We start from the raw sequence: 17,735 nt of genomic DNA, 5'->3' as shown, positions 1-17,735 counted from the left end.
ATAATAAAAAGAAAAAAAAAAAGATGTTCACAATTGTTTGAGGGATGGCAGAGATAAACTATTACCATGTTATTGGTAAGAGCTACTGTAAATGTTTATCCTGGGTATAACAGGAACGAAGTGGAGTAATGAACATGGTGCGGGATTGGGCAAGGTCATTCAGGAAAAGACGTTTGCAAATATCTAGTCTGCATGTTGAGAAATGAATAAGGACTTGTGAGATGAGCAAGAAAAAAGGAGAATATTAATAACAATAGCCAACATTTGTAGAGGGCTTACCAGGCATACATCATTGAACTTCATACCCCCTGTCATCCTATGTTAACTACTATTACTATCTCCATCTTACAGATAAGAAAGTGAAAAGTCAATCGAGAGTAAGCGATGGACACAATATTCAAACCCATCCTGTTTCCAACAGGTCTACTTTTCACCAAGGCTCATATATCAGAACAGAAGGGATGCGAATTAATGTAAAAGTAACAAATTATAATTGTTTTTCACATTTGTGTAGTAGAGCTATGTGAGAAAAGAGAAAAATAAGAGTCTAATAACTATGTTCTAAAGGTAAGAGAGGGCTAAATCAGCAGGGATTGTACAAGCCATATTATAGAGTATGGATTATTACCTGGAAAAGTGTTGAAGTGCCATTGAATAGTTATTTGCAGTGGAATGTCAAGGTCAGATTTGCATTTGTGGAGCTTACTATGGAGGAATTGTGGCTAAATGAATTGGCAGCAAGTGAGGATAAAATTAGGGAAACAGCTCAAGGGGTTGTTGCAATAATTCAAGTAAGAAGTAAGGAAGGAGGTGCAGGACTCCTAGGTTGACTGAATAAGGAGCTTGACTAAGTTGCTCAGCAGATGCTCCTTCCAGCAAAACAAAAATTTAATGGGTGAAAATTATGTTTAAACAAATACAAGTCATTTGAAAACCCTGGATATTGTCCTAAGGGCATAGAGCAAATGGAGAAACATTCACCCAAGAAAATGTACTGTCAGTGGTTACAGTGAGAGTCTGGACATTTGAGCCATGACTCACAACTTGACTCCACTTAACCAAGCTCTATGTTACAAAAGTTTCAACCAGCCATTCTTAGTGATGTAAGATGGTATCTCATTGTGATTTTGATTTGCATTTCTCTGAATAATTAGTGGTGATGAGTATTTTTTTTCATATGTTTGTCGGCCACTTGTATGTCATCTTTTGAGAAGTGTCTGTTCATGTCTTTTGTCTATTTTTAATGGGGTTATTTGATTTTGCTTGTTCAATTGTTTAGGTTTCTTACAGATTCTGTATATTGATGTTTGTTAGATGCATAGTTTGATAACATTTTTTCCTGTTCTCTATGTTGTCTGTTTACTCTGTTGATATTTTTCTTTGCTGGCCAGAAACTCTTCAATATAATCAGGTACCACTTGTCAATTTTTGTTTTGTTGCCATTGCTTTTGAGGACTTAGTCATAATTTCTTTCCTAAGGCTGATTTCCAGAATGGTGTTTCGTATGTTTTCTTCCAGAATTACTTTAATTTAAGGAGTATATTTAAATATTTAATCCATCTCGAGTTAATTTTTGTATATGATGGAAGGTAGGGGCCCAGTTTCATTCTTTTGCATGTGGCTAGACAGCTGTCCTTGCATCGTTTATTAAGTAGGATATCCCTTCTCCATTCCTTATTTTTGTTGACTTTGTCAAAGATTAGATGGCTGTAGGTGTGTTGCTTTATTTCTAGGTTCTCTGTTCTGTTCCATTGTTCCATATGTCTGTTTTTGTACCCGTACCATGCTGTTTTGTTTACTGTAGCCATATAATAGAGTTTGAAATCAGATAATATAATGCCTCTGGCTTTTGTCTTTTTGCTTAGAATGGTTTTGGCTATTTCAGCTCTTTTTTGTTCTATATGAATTTTAGAAGTTTTTTTCTAATTATTTGAAAAATCACATTGGCAGTTTGATAGGGTAGCATTGAATCTGTAGATTGCTTTTGGCAGTATGGCCATTTTCAAAATTTTGATTCTTGCAGTCCACGAGCATGGAATGTTTGTTTGTTTGTTTGAGACAGAGTCTCACTCTGTGTCCAGGCTGGAGTGCAGTGGTGCAATCTCGGCTCTCTGCAAGCTCCGCCTCCTGGGTTAACGCCATTATCCTGTCTCAGCCTCCCTAAGTAGCTGGGACTACAGGCACCCGCCACCACGCCCAGCTAATTTTTTGTATTTTTAGTAGAGATGGGGTTTCACCGTGTTAGCCAGGATGGTCTTGATCTCCTGACCTCATCATCCACCTGCCTCAGCCTCCCAAAGGGTGTTTTTTTATTTTTTATTTATTTATTTTTTGAGACGGAGTCTCGCTCTGTCACCCAGGCTGGAGTGCAGTGGCGCGATCTCGGCCCCCTGTGAGCTCTGCCTCCCGGGTTCACGCCATTCTCCTGCCTCAGCCTCTGGAGCAGCTGGGACTACAGGCACCCGCAGCCATGCCCGTCTAATTTTTTTTTTTTTTGTATTTTTAGTAGAGACGGGGTTTCACCATGTTAGCCAAGATGGTCTCGATCTCCTGACCTCATGATCCACCTGCCTCGGCCTCCCAAAGTGCTGGTTTTACAGGCGTGAGCCACCGTGCCTGGCTGTATTTTTTAAAAATTATACTTTAAGTTCTGGGATACAAGTGCAGAAAGTGCAGGTTTGTTACATAGGTATACACTTGCCATGTCAGTTTGCTGCATCCATCAACCCCTCATCTACTTTAAGTATTTCTCCTAATGCTATCCCTCCCCTAACCCACCCACCCAACAACAGGCCCCAGTGTGTGATATTCCTCTCCCTGTGTCCATATGTTCTCATTGATCAACTCCCACTTATGTGTGAGAATGTGCAGTGTTTGGTTTTCAGTTCCTGTGTTAGTTCGCTGAGAATGATGGTTTCCAGCTTCATCCATGTCCCTGCAAAGGACATGAACTCATCCTTGTTTATGGTTGCATAGGATTCCATGGTGTATATGTGCCACATTTTCTTTATCCAGTCTATCATTGATGTGCATTTGGGTTGGTTCCAAGTCTTTGCTATTGTGAACAGTGCTGCGGTACCCATATGTGTGCATGTGTCTTTATAGTAGAATGATTTATAATCCTTTGGTTATATACCCAGTAATGGGATTGCTGGGTCAAATGATATTTCTGGTTCTATATCATTGAGGAATCACAACACTGTCTTCCACAATGGTTGAACTAATTTACACTCACACCAACAGTGTAAAAGTGTTCCTATTTCTCCACATCCTCTCCAGCATCTGTTGTTTCCTGACTTTTTAGTGATCACCATTCTAACCAGTGTGAGATGGTATCTCATTGTGGTTTTGATTTGCATTCTCTAATTACCAGTGATGAGAAGCTTTGTTTTCATATGTTTGTGGGCAACATAAATGTCTTCTTTTGAGAAGTGTCTGTAAATATCCTTCACTCCCTTTTTGATGGGGTTTCATTTGTTTCATTTGTTTTTTTTCTTGTAGATTTGTTTAAGTTCTTGTAGATTCTGGATATTAGCCCTTTGTCAGATGGATAGATTGAAAAAATTTTCTCCCATTCTGTAGGTTGCCTGTTCACTCTCATGATAGTTTCTTTTTCTGTGCAGAAGCTCTTTATTTTAATTAGATCACATTTGTCAATTTTGGCTTTTGTTGCCCTTGCTTTTGGTGTTTCAGTCGTGAAGTCTTTGCCCAGGCCTATGTCCTGAATTGTACTGCCTAGATTTACTTCTAGGGTTTTTTACAGTTTTAGGTCTTACGTTTAAGTCTTTAATCTATCTTGAGTTAATTTTTGTATAAGGTGTATGGAAGGGGTCCAGTTTCAGTTTTCTGCCTAAGGCTAGCCAGTTTTCCCAACATCATTTATTAAATAGGGAATCCTTTCCCTATTGCTTGTTTTTGTCAGGTTTGTCAAAGATCAGATGGTTGTAGATGCATGGAGTTATTTCTGAGACCTCTGTTCGGTTCCATTGGTCTATATACCTGTTTTGGTACCAGTACCATGTTGTTTTGGTTACTGTAGCCTTGTAGTATAGTTTGAAGTCAGGTAGCATGATCCCTCCATCTTTGTTCTTTTTGCTTAGGATTGTCTTGGCTATACAGGCTTTTATTTGGTTCCATATGAAATTTAAGTAGTTTTATTCTAATCTGTGAAGAAAGTCAGTGGTAGCTTGATGGGGATAGTATTGAATCTATAAATTACTTTGGGCAGTATGGCCATTTTCACAATATTGATTCTTCCTATCCATGAGCGTGGAATGGTCTTTGATTTGTTTGTGTTCTCTTTTATTTCATTGAGCAGTGGTTTGTAGTTCTTCTTGAAGAGGTCCTTCATATCCCTTGTAAATTAGGTTCCTAGGTACTTTATTCTTTTTGTAGCAATTGTGAATAGGAGTTCATTCATGATTTGGCTCTGTTTGTCTATTATTGGTGTATAGGAATGCTTATGATTTTTGCAAATTGATTTTTGTATCCCGAGACTTCTCTGAAGTTGCTTATCAGCTTAAGGAGATTTTGGGCTAAGACAAGGGGGTTTTCTAAATATACAATCATGTCATCTGCAAACAGAGGCAATTTGACTTCTTCTCTTCCTGTTTGAATACTTTATTTCTTTCTCTTGCCTGATTGCCCTGGCCAGAACTTCCAATACTATGTTGAATAGGAGTGGTGAGAGAGGGCATCCTTGTCTTGTGTCGGGTTTCAAAGAGAATACTTCTAGATTTTGCCCATTCTGTATGATATTGGCTGTGGGTTTGTCATAAATAGCTCTTATTATTTTGAGATACGTTCCATCAATACCTAATTTATTGAGAGTTTTTAGCATGAAGGGGTGTTGAATTTTATCAAAGGCCTTTTCTACATCTATTGAGATAATCATGTGGTTGTTTTCATTTGTTCTGTTTATGTGATGGATTACGTTTATTGATTTGTGTATGTTGAACCAGCCTTGCATCTCAGGGATGAAGCCAACTTGTTCAGGGTGGATAAGCTTTATGATGTGCTGGTGGATTCGGTTTGCCAGTATTTATTGAGGATTTTTGCATCGATGTTCATCAGGGATATTGGCCTGAAATTTTCTTTTTTTATTGTGTCTCTGCCAGGTTTTGGTATTAGGATGATGCTGGCCTCATAAAATGAGTTAGGGAGGATTTCCTCTTTTTCTATTGTTTGGAATAGTTTCGGGTCCTCTTTGTACCTCTGGTAGAATTCAGCTGTGAATCCATCTGGACCTGGGCTTTTTTTGTTTGTTTGTTTGATAGGCTATTAATTACTGCCTCAATTTCAGAACTTGTTATTGGTCTGTTCAGGGATTCGACTTCTTCCTGGTTTAGTCTTGGGAGGATGTATGTGTTCAGGAATTTATCCATTGCTTCTAGATTTTCTAGTTTATTTGCATAGAGGTGTTTATAGTGTTCTATGATGATAGTTTGTATTTCTGTGGGATCAGTGGTGAAATCCCCATTATCATTTTTTATTGTGTCTATTTGATTCTTCTCTCTTTTATTCTTTATTAGTCTGGCTAGTGATTTATCTATTTTGTTAATCTGTTCAAAAAATCGGCTCCTGGATTCATTGATGTTTTTGAAGGGTTTTTTCTGTCTCTATCTCCTTCAGTTCTTAGTTATTTCTTGTCTTCTGCTAGCTTTTGAATTTGCTCTTCCTTCTTTAGTTCTTTTAATTGTGATGTTAGGGTGTTGATTTTAGATCTTTCCTGCTTTCTCCTGTGGGCATTTGGTGCTATAAATTTCCCTCTAAATACTGCTTTAACTGTGTCCAAGAGATTCTGGTTCCTTGTGTCTCTGTTCTTACTGCTTTGAAAGAACTTATTTATTTCTGCCCTAATTTCGTTATTTACCCAGTAGTCATTTACCCAGGTTTTTCAGTTTCCATGTGGTTGTGTGGTTTTGAGTGAGTTTCTTAATCCTGAGTTCTAATTTGACTGTGCTGTGGTCTGAGAGACTGTTTGCTACGATTTCCGTTTTTTTTTTTTTTTTTCATTTGCTGAGGAGTGCTTCACTTCCAATTATGTGGTCAATTTTAGAATAAGTGTGATGTGGTGCTGAGAAGAATGTATATTCTGTTGATTTTGGGTGGAGAGTTCTGTAGATGTTTATTAGGTCCACTTGGTCCAGAGCTGAGTTCAAGTCCTGAATATCCTTGTTAATTTTCTCTCGTTGATCTGTCTAAAATTGACAGTGAAGTGTTAAAGTCTCCAACTATTATTATGTGGGAGTCCGAGTCTCTTTTTAGGTCTCTAAGAACTTACTTTATGAACCTGGCTGCTCCTGTATTGGGTGCATATATATTTAGGATAGTTAGCTCTTCTTGTTGCATTGATCTGTTTACCATTATATAATGCCCTTCTTTGTCTTTTTTGCTATTTGTTGGTTTAAAGCCTGTTTTATCAGAGACTAGGATTGCAACACCTACTTTTTTTGCTTTACATTTGCTTGGTAAATATTCCTCCATCCCTTTATTTTTAGCCTATTTGTGTCTTTGCACATGAGATGGGTCTCCTGAATACAGCATACCGATGGGTCTTGACTCTATCCAATTAGCCGGTCTTTGTCTTTTAATTGGGGCATTTAGCCCATTTACATTTAATGTTAATATTGTTATGTGTGAATTTGATCCTGTCATTATGATTTTAGCTAGTTACTTTGCTCATTAGTTGATGCAGTTTTTTCATAGTGTCCATAGTCTTTATAATTTGCTTTGTTTTTGCAGTGGCTGGTACTGGTTTTTCCTTTTCATATTTAGTGCTTCCTTCAGGAGCTCTTGTAAAGCAGGCCTGGTGGTGACAAAATCTCTCAGCATTTGCTTGTCTGTAAAGGATTTTATTTCTCCTTCACTTATGAATCTTAGTTTGCCTGGGTATGAAATTCTGGTTTGAAAACTCTTTTCTTTAAGAATGTTGAATATTGGCCCCGACTCTCTTCTGGCTTGTAGGTTTTCTGCAGAGAGATCCACTGTTATTCTGTTGGGCTTCCCTTTGTGGGTAACATGACCTTTCTCTCTGACTGCCCTTAACATGTTTTCCTTCATTTCAACATTAGTGAATCTGATGAGTATGTCTTGGGGTTGCTCTTCTTGAGGAATATCTTTGTGGTGTTCTCCATATTTCCTGAGTTTGAACGTTGGCCTGTCTTGCCAGGTTGGGGAAGTTCTCCTGGATAATATCCTGAAGAATGTTTTTCAGCTTGGTTCCATTCTCCCCGTCACTTTCAGGGACACTAATGAAATGTAGGTTTGGTCTTTTCACATAGTCCCGTATTTCTTGGAGGCTTTGGTCATTCCTTTTCATTCTTTTTTCTCTAATCTTGCCTTCACGCTTTATTTCATTAAGTTGATATTCAGTATCTGATATTTTTTCTTCTGCTTGATCAGTTCGTCTATTGATACTTGTGTATGCTTCAAGAAGTTCTCATGCTGTGTTTTTCAGCTCCATCAGATCATTTATGTTCTTATCTAAACTGGTTATTCTAGTTAATGATTCATCTAACCTTTTTTCAGGGTTCTTAGCTTACTTCCGTTGGGTTAGAACATGCTCCTTTAGCTTGGAGGAGTTTGTTATTACCCACCTTCTGAAGCCTACTTCTGTTTTTTCCATTTGTTTTTGTAATCTATGACTTCCTTTAGCAGTGTTTTTTAGTTCTCCATATAGACATCTTTCACCTCCTTAGTGAGATGTATTCCTAGATATTTTAGTTTTTTGTGCTTATTGTAAATGAGATTGCATTCTTGATTTGCCTCTCAGCTTGAACATTAGTATTGTTAGAAATGCTACTTATTCTTGTATACTGATTTTGTACCCTGAAACTTTGCTGAAGTCATTCATCAGTCATAGGAGCCTTTTAGTGGGGACTTTAAGTTTTTCTAGGTATTGAATCATATCCTCTGCAAACAGGGATAATTTGACTTCCACTCCTTATTTGGATGCCTTTTATTTCTTTCCCGTGACTGATTGCTCTAGCTAGCACTTTCAGTACTAATGCTCAGAGAGAGATTTATAGGTGGGAATGCTTATTTTAAAAGGAGAATAATTTTAAAGTAGCAATAGAATCTTCAGCCTAAGAAACTAGAAAAGCAAGGGCAAGTGAAAGTACTAAACTAAAGAAGAATGAAGATAACAAAAATTAGAGCAGAAATAAATAAAATGTGGAATAGAAAAAAATAGATAAAATAATAAAATCAAAACTTACAAAAATTAAGAATGAAAGAGAGGCCATGGCTACCAATCCTACAGAAAAATAAAAAGCTATAAGGAAGTACTATGATCAATTGTATGCCAATGGGTAAGTTAGATGAAATGAATAAATTTTATTTAATGATGTTCCTAGGAAAATAACAATTACGGCAACTTTTCTAAAAGAAATAGAAAATTTGAATAGACATATTATAAGCAAAGAGATCAAATTAGTAATCAAAAACCATTGCCCAAAGTAAATTCCAGTCTTAATACTGCCAACTCACTTAATAAGGCCAGTTCAACCTGATATCCAAACCATATAAATATATTACAATAAAGTACAAACCAATATCTTTTATGAATATAGATGCAAAATACTAGTAAAATGAATATGGCGACATAAAAAATTATTATAAGCTAATCATCTACCACAGCCAACTGGGATTTACCACAGGAATGCAAGGTTAGCCTAGCATCTCAAAATCAATTAATATAATACACCAAATCAATGGAATAAAGTACAGAAACCATATGATTAGCTCTATATTTGCAGAACAATTATTTGAAAAAAATCCAATACTCTTTCGTGATTAAAAAAATACTAAAACAAAGTTTTTTTTAAAAAAACTAGGAATAAAAAGAAACTTTGTCAAGCTGATCATAAGCATCTGCATAAAGCCCATAGTTACTATCGAACTTAATGGTTAAAAAGACTTCAAGCTTTTCTCCTAAGATCAGACACAAAATAGGTCTATTCTCACCATTTCTAATCAATATTGTGATGGAAGCTTTAGTCAGCATAATAAGAAAAATGAATAAAAAACATCTATATTGGGAAGGAAGAAATCTACCAATCTCTGTTTGCAGATAATATGGTTTTGTATGTAAAAGTCCTAAGGAATCCACCCAAAAGCTATTAAAAAGATTCACCAAGATGGCAAGATAAAGTATCAATTTACAAAAGTTCATTTCATTTCTATACACTAGCAATGAAAATTCCAAAAATGAAATTAATAAACCAATTTCATTTACAGTAACATAAAATACATACTTGTATATAAATTTTGAAAAAGAAATTCAATGTGTACACTGGAAACTGCTAAATATTGAAATAAATTAAAATAAACTTAAGTAAATTATAATATTTTCTATGTTCATTGATAGAAAGACAATGTTGTTAGATGACAGTACTTCCAAAATTGACCTTCAGGTTTAATACAATATCAAAATTCTACTTACTTGATTTATTTATTTTTACATAAATTTAAAAGTTGTCAACAAATGTATATGGAAAGTCAAGGGACCCTGGAGCTTAAACAATCTCAAAAAAGAAAAGTTGGAGTACAGACATTTTCCTATTTTAAAAGTTACTACAATCTACTTACTGAATTTCTTGTCACTTACAGTGATAAACATTTTGTCAGTGGAGATGACAGTTGCAGATTGAAGGCTGGGTCTTATCTTCTACAGCCTCACTATTAGCTCATGGTAGAAAGAGAGCGTTTCTGATCTTCATTTTTTCCTGTATGCTTTTCTTTCCTTTCATAGGGTGATATGATTATTATGTTTTTATATTATTCAGAATAACCTTCTAGGAAAACAGATGAATTCTGCTCTGTTTCTCAATCAACATACCTCAAAAATAGAATCTGGTAAACAAGTTTATGGGGAGCATCCAGGTATTTCTCTAGAAAGAAAAATAGGGACCAAGAAATCAGGACCATAATTGAAACCTGTGAAAATCATCCATGGCCTATCATTGGGAACTATTTGGACACATCTGGTCAAAATTAAGAAAGGCAGTAATATAAATTGACTTGTGGTGTATTTTGCAAGTCAAACTTTTCAAGTCTACTAGTTCATCTGCTAGAGATCCGTCACTGACATTTTGTAAATCCTGCACTCATCTTGGGTTCTAGGTAGTCTGAAGACCTGAGAGCCTACCACTGGTTTCGGTAAAATTACAAGATGCTTCCAAGTCTAAGGCTGGCTATGACTTGTAACGTCAGAGAGTTCTCTTGACTGATTGTCCATGGTTGACTTTGCTTTATTCTAACTCCTATCTTCATGCTGGGCTCCCAGGTTCAAGATTGCCTTTTGAATTGATGATATCCTACTTCCAGCACAGGCCTTCACAGTCCCAGATCTAGCTGATGGCAACAAAAACATATATGGTTTCTTACTCTTGGATCTCATCCAGTAATAAGTGAGACATATTCATGGTTCTGAATGGTTTTCTTAGATATTTCACTGAATATGACAAAGGAGATGATTATGGTCACATTAGAGCCTATGTGTTCTCATTGTTCAACTCCCACTTATAAGTGAGAACATACAGTGTTTGGTTTTCTGTCACTGTGTTAGTTTGCTGAGAATAATGGCTTCCAGCACCATCCAAGTCCCTGCAGAGGACATGATCTCATTCCTTTTTATGGCTTCATAGTATTCCATTGCATATATGTACCACATTTTCTTTATCCCATCTATCATTGATGGGCATTTGGGTTGATTCCATGTCTCTGCTATTGTAAACAGTGCTGCAATGAACATCTTTATAATAGAATGACTTATATTCTTTTGGGTGTATACCCAGTAATGGGATTGCTGAGTCAAATGGTATATCTGGTTCTAGGTGTTTGAGGACTCGGCACACCGTCTTCCACAATGGTTGAACTAATTTACATTCCTGCCAACAGTGTAAAAGTGTTCCTATTTATCCACAACCTCACTAACATCTGTTGTTTCTTGACTTTTTAATAATTGCCATTCTGACTGGAGTGAGATGGTATCTCATTGTGGTTTTGATTTGCATTTCTCTAATGATCAGTGATGTTGAGTTATGTTTGTTGGCTGCGTAAATACCTTCTTTTGAGAAATGTCTGTTCACGTCCTTTGCCCACTTTTTATGGAGTTGTTTGATTTTTTCTTGTAAATTTGTTTAACCACACAAAATTGTTTAACCACACAAAATTCAAAGCTTCATTGTAGATTTTTGTTATTAGACCTTTGTCAGATAGATAGATTACACAATTTTTCTCCCATTCTTTAGGTTGTCTGTTCACTCTAATGATAGTTTCTTTTGCTGTGCAGGAACTCTTTAGTTTAGTTAGATCTGCTTTGTCAATTTTTGCTTTTGTTTCAATTGCTTCTGACGTTTTTCTCATCAAATCTTTGTCCAGCAGGGGAGCAAAGCTTCATCTGTCTTTACAACTGTTCCCCATCACTTATATTACCACCTGAGCTCTGCCTCCTGTCAGATCACCAGTGGCATTAGATTCACATGGGAGCCCAAACCCTACTGTGGTCTGTGCATGCAAGGAACTAAGTTGCGTGCTCCTTATGAGAATCAAATACCTGATGATCTGTCACTGTCTCCCATCACCACCAGATCCCCAGATGGGACCATCCAGTTGCAGGAAAATAAGCTCAGGGCTCCAGCTGAGTCTATATTATGAGTTGTATAATTATTTCATTATATATTACAATGTAAGTCCTGTAAAGTTTCTGTATGAGCAATACAGTGAATTTTGTCAATGAAGCTTTGAATTTTGTGAGGTTAGTAAACAGTAGAGTATATATTTGCATCCCCAAGAGTAGTGTTTTTCTGTTTTCCTTCATAGACCTAAAAATACTCTCTGATATTTCTGGAATAATAGAACAACCAAGGCAAGCTCAAATTATCACAGAGTATAAATTTGTCATGAACTTTCTGTATGTACTCTTTGTATCAACCTAAAGCCGTGGTCAAGTGCTCCTGTGTCAAAGTTCAGTTGAAATCTGAACCCTAGACACCTGCATATGCTAATAGAGAAAATACAGAAAATTAGATATAGTAGTTAAGTACCACCAATTAGCTTAATCCAGACTTTAAAAAATGAAACCTCTGCTTAAAAAACTTATCAGTAAATGAATTGCAACTCCTAGAGGAGTTTAGGCAGATATAAATAAATTTCAAGAATAAGGAAAGAAGTTGCTATGATCCAAGCATTATTTCTTTGGTTTATTGCATATGAACAACCCCCAACCCTGAGCCACCTGGATCAGAAAGAGGGCTCTCTCTTTCCTCACTAAAGAGTCCAGAGAGTCAAGAGGAAGAATGAACTGGAAATCACTTTGAGGTATGGTGACTTGGGGAAAGCATCTATTTACCACATGAAGTTGAAATTTGAATATTCTAAAAAGGTGACAAAGATAACCAGGTATCTAAACTAAGCCCAAATGGAAGCTCCAGAAGCTCCCAGTCATCTCTGGTAAGTTATGGAGTTAGCAGAAGAAGCCATTGATGTCTTTAAGAGTATTTCTTTGAAATCTTCACCTCAACTTCCTCTTTCTATTAATACCTCCCAGAGAGTTCCCTTCTGTCAATAACAACAATATTCTTCTAATTGTTTCCTATTCTCATTTTCATCTCCTCCTCCACTACTCAGTCTTCCTCACCCCTGACTGAAATAACATCTGAAGAGGGAATGTGGCCAGGCACAGTGGCTCATGCCTGTAATCCCAGCACTTTGGGAGGCTGAGGCGGGAGGATTGCTTCAGGTCAGGAGTTCAAGACCAGCCCGGGCAACATAGCAAGATCTCTTCTCTGCAAATAATAAGATAATAATAATAATAATAATTATAGCAACTAGCAGGTATGGTAGTGTGCCCCTGTTGTCCCAGCTACTCAAGAGGCTGAGATGGAAGGATTCCTTGAGCCCGGGAGTTCAAGGCTGCAGTGAGCCATGATTGTGCCACTGAACTTCAGCCTGGGCAACAGAGCAAGACCTTATCTCTTAAAAAAAAAAAAAAAAGGAATCCTATTTCTTTAGTTCTTCAGTGGCACAAATCACTTACCATTTGGAGTGATATTAATTCAGGAAGTTGAGATCATTGGGACAGCATGAAGGTTTTCTTAAGAATAAAAATGAAATGGATACAAATGCAGCTTCCTGAAGCACGCTACTGAGGAAGATTCTGACAAGCATCTAAATTATGATAGGAAGTACAGGGTAGTGGAGGCTTTGGAATGATCAATTGTCCATTGAAATCATTTAAGCCAAGGAAAGTAGGCTAATGGGACCAGCTTTAAGCAAACAAACAAAAAACGATTGTTGTTTGTCATGAAGAAAAATGACTAAATTGGAATAAATTTAAACTGAGAGATAATTTATTGGGCTCTACCAGTCTAAACAAGAAAACTTGGGTCATGGATGTAGATTCACTCATATAGCAAATATCTATTGCTTACTATGTGCCAGACCCTGTGCTAAGTGCTGGAGATGAAAAAAGGGGGCTGAGTCTGTACATTGTATTTGGAGGCATTTGAAAGCTGTAGATCTGGGAGTATTGAATGTATTCAGATTCTAGCATATGGTATGAAATTTCTTTTGATTTGAATTACACAAATGGCATAAGCCTTAATTTTGTTGTGATATTTCTCTCATATTGAATTTATATGATGCAATATGCTACATAATTAGGTATCTGCCAGTGGGTGAACTCTCATGAATGATGATTAATTTTTTCTTTGCATTCTTTATCTTCACTCACATGGACTGAAAACAGTCTTTGTATCTAAGAATCATCTGCCAGTGTGTGGAGATAAAATGTTTCAAGAGTAGATAGGTGCCATGGAAGAAGGAATTCAACATGGGCTGAAAATCTGCAAACTTGAGTCTTGACCTCCATATGGAGACAAAGTGAGACATCATTTAATAGATCAGTTACATCCTTGCCATATTTAGGTTGAAATTAAAAGATCAGTGGGCAGTGTGATATGACAGAATGAATACTGTATGGCCTAAATCTAAATCCAAAGAAGGCCTAAATCGAGCCTTATTTCTTGCACCAACCCCACAGGTGACCTAGGGCAAGTCATTTTTTGTGTGTTTGTTTTTAGACTCATGTAAAATAAGCAGTGTAATTTAGATATTTCAGTTTCCAAAGAGCCAAACCCTGGTTTTGGAAAACTCATGTTAGGTAAAAATGAGGATTTGCAGGAGTTTGATTTGATTCAATGACTATGGATAGTTATCCAGTGATCACTATTAAAGGTTAGGAAATGCATATCCTATTAGCCAGAAAGTTCTACTCATCAGGATGGGCCTGGCAAAGTTCTGCTCACATGTGCACAAGCAATTGTGGGTAAAATGTTCATGGCAGCATTGAAGGTGACAATAAACTACTGAAGCAATCTGCATTTTCATCAAAGTGAGAATGGAAATAAATTATGGTTTCAAATAATGTAATACTTTTAAATTATGAAAGGACAAATGTATTAACATTAATTTATTTCTTAAATATATTCATGACTGGAAAAAAGCAAGTCATAGAATAATACTTTATGATGTGGTTGTATGAAGTTCATAAAAGAAGCAAAAATAATCCTGTATGTTATTTAGGATTTTATCCATTAACATGGAGAGATGCACAGACACAATAAACACCAAGTTCAGTGTAGTGGTTTCCACTGAGAAAGAGGCTGAAGATGGCAAATGATTTAGGTTAGGGGAGGAAGGGGATGAGCACCGAGGCATCTGCTATATGAATCAGAATCATGGGTTCATATTCATTCATTATATTAGTCTGGATATTTTATGTTGTAATTTTAAAACAATCTGAGGTATCCATTTAGTCACCAATTCATCCATTTATCCATATACTTATTTATTTAGGTTGAAATTAAAAGATCAGTGGCCAGCGTGATATAACAGAATAAATACTCAATAAATTCTATTTAGCTTCCACTTTTTGCCAAGCTCCTTTCTAGAGACCATGAGAAAAGAAGAAATTAAGGCATAATCCTTACTTTCAAAGATTTCACATGCTACTTGAACCTTAAAATATAGTTACACCTTTAATAATGGAAAATATATCTGTGTCTAAAAGCAAGGCGGGGCTTGCAAGAATAGGACACACGTGACCTTTCTCTAAGGAAAAACCTATAGACAATGTTTAGTATGAGCACTGAACAAAAATTAACATATTGTATTTCTTACTCTTTTCTTTTTTTCCCCAGGATGCAGTGACAACCGTTATTTGACATGTGCTCTTTTTCAAGTGTGGCTATTTCGCACATTTTTTACAATGACCAAAATTTTTTCACAAACAGTGAATTTTATTCTATGTCATATTTCAATGTGTTACTTCTCATAGAGTTGTGATAGTGAGAGGCATTGTGTAAATCAGTCATGCATTTTGTATTTGGAGAACACTTTGTGACTGTGTTTTTTTTCCAGACTTTGTTTAATAACATATTGGCTCAAGAGCAGAATCTATCTCTCACAAAAAGCAAAGAGAAATATGATAGGAGGGCTATGCTGTCACATTGACAACTATTTGTGTGAAATTGGATAGGAAATATTAAAAAAAAACAAACGTAGATCACCTGCAAGTTATCCACAAGCTCTGAGATTCCTTTGATTCAGCTTCTAAAAGCAAGGGCTGCCATTGAAAATCAACTGGAGTATTTTCATTTGTGATTGACTCACATATATATGAGAGGAAGGTATATATATATACACACACACACATATGTGTGTGTGTGTGTATCCCTCTTTTACCTAAAAGAACTTTAGAACTTCATTTTTAAGACCATCATATATATGATGATATGTGTGTGTGTGTATATATATATATATATATGGTATCATATAAATAATGATTCATATGAGATATATATATTTATGAAACACATGAAGTGAGGGAAAAAAGGATATTATTTTCTTCCATTCCAAAATAATCTATTTTGATATTCAAAATTTCCAAAATTAGTGCAAAGTCTGGATGTAAGGATGATCTGGCTGTTTCATCTGTCACCCCATTGATTGCAGGGTTGATTTGGTTAATCTGGCTGGCCTAGGCAGGTGTCCCCCTTTCTCCCCCACTGCTCCATGTGCATCCCTCCAGAAGCTGAGCACTCTGTTGAAGACGATGACTATCCCTGATAGAGGAGGATGGGTCTTTGGTCAAAGGTATACAAGTAGCTGCTCTCCCCCAAAATCTCCAAACAAATTCTCAAAATTAGTGTAAAGTTTGATGTTAACTCTTCTGGTCTTTCTCAAGTTTTTACAGCCTTCAAACCCAGCTCTTCATTCTGCTTTAATTTCTCTAGGATATAAAGTAAATTTTAATCCACAGTTTACATATTTTATTTACTTTGCATCCTTATTTATATAATGTCCTCATAATATAGACTAGGCAGATATTATCAACTCAGTTTTTCAGATGGGAAAATTAAGGTATAGGATATTATAATTTTCCCAGACCAGTATTATGACAGCCCGTTGCAAGCTGAATTTAGAAGGCAGCTTGGTTTCTAGGCTCATATTCTTCTATGCCCCCTAAAGCTAAAGTGTCATACGGTTTTCATAAACTAGGAAGCTACCACCCAGAAGTCACACTGTATTTTCAATCCACATTTCTACACTTAAGATTTGTACATTTGATTGTATGAGAATTTTTCTTAAATGTAAGAACTATTAACAAATATTAAACTCTAGTTTATTGTATGAAAAAAATTAATCCATGAATTTATAAACTGTTAAGCTAAAATAGACTTTGGGGTTTGAGATTTCTGCACCGAACTCAAAGAGTATTTTTCCTATAGGCCTATTATGAATTGATGTTACTCAGAAAGAGCACATAACTGTTTTGTCAGACTTCACAGAGCTTAAGAAATATGAAAGATCAATCTCTAAGTGCATGTACAGTATGTACCATTTCTCAAACACTGTTGACTATAGAATGCTTTTTTTATGTTGGTCATACTGCAAGTTGAACAACATATTTTAGGAAATAGAGGTCTAGTCTAGCACAAATTTTTCACAAATTAAAAATCCTCATGCAACCTACAATCACTTCAAGAAGTAGATTATTTCTATTTGTTCCCCCATAACTGAAGTTCTTCTTATTCTTCCTTCTATCCCCGCCCCACCATTACACAATGATATCTGCTACCCTAGCTGCTAACAGCATAGATGTGTGTGTGTGGATGTCTGGTTTCATTTGCTCAATAATTTGTAATTGTAGATTTGTCATTGTCACTGCTGCATGATATTCCATTGGACGAATGTACCACATATTATTCATATGTTCAGTTATGGTAGGCCTTTGGGTAGTTCTAGATTTACTTTTGTTTTGTTTTGTGTTTTGCTATTATGAATAGTGCTTTTGTAAACATTTTATTTCATATGTTAATATATTAATAGATACATTTCTGCTGGCATATACCTAGAAGACTATTGCCAGATCATAAGGTACATATATATTTAGCTTTAGGAGTATTACAAAACAGTTTGTATCAGTTGCCTATTTTTACAATAAGTTTATATAATGAACAACTATAAAAATCTCAGTATCCCCAAATAAGCATTCATTGCTTAAATGCATTTGTTCAGCAGAGGTTCAGCTAGGTGATTCTACTCTTCCAGGATGAGCTGATTCATGTATGTAGGGTTAGATCAGCTGTTAGCTGATCTAAGATGGCCCTGGCTAGAACAAAGGTAACACAAATCTTTCCATGTAACTTTCATCCTTCAGCAACCTA

The sequence above is a fragment of the Pongo abelii genome, chromosome 8 (genome assembly GCF_028885655.2).
Source record: "Pongo abelii isolate AG06213 chromosome 8, NHGRI_mPonAbe1-v2.0_pri, whole genome shotgun sequence".
NCBI classification, from domain to species: domain Eukaryota; kingdom Metazoa; phylum Chordata; class Mammalia; order Primates; family Hominidae; genus Pongo; species Pongo abelii.
This window is presented reverse-complemented; position numbering follows the sequence as displayed.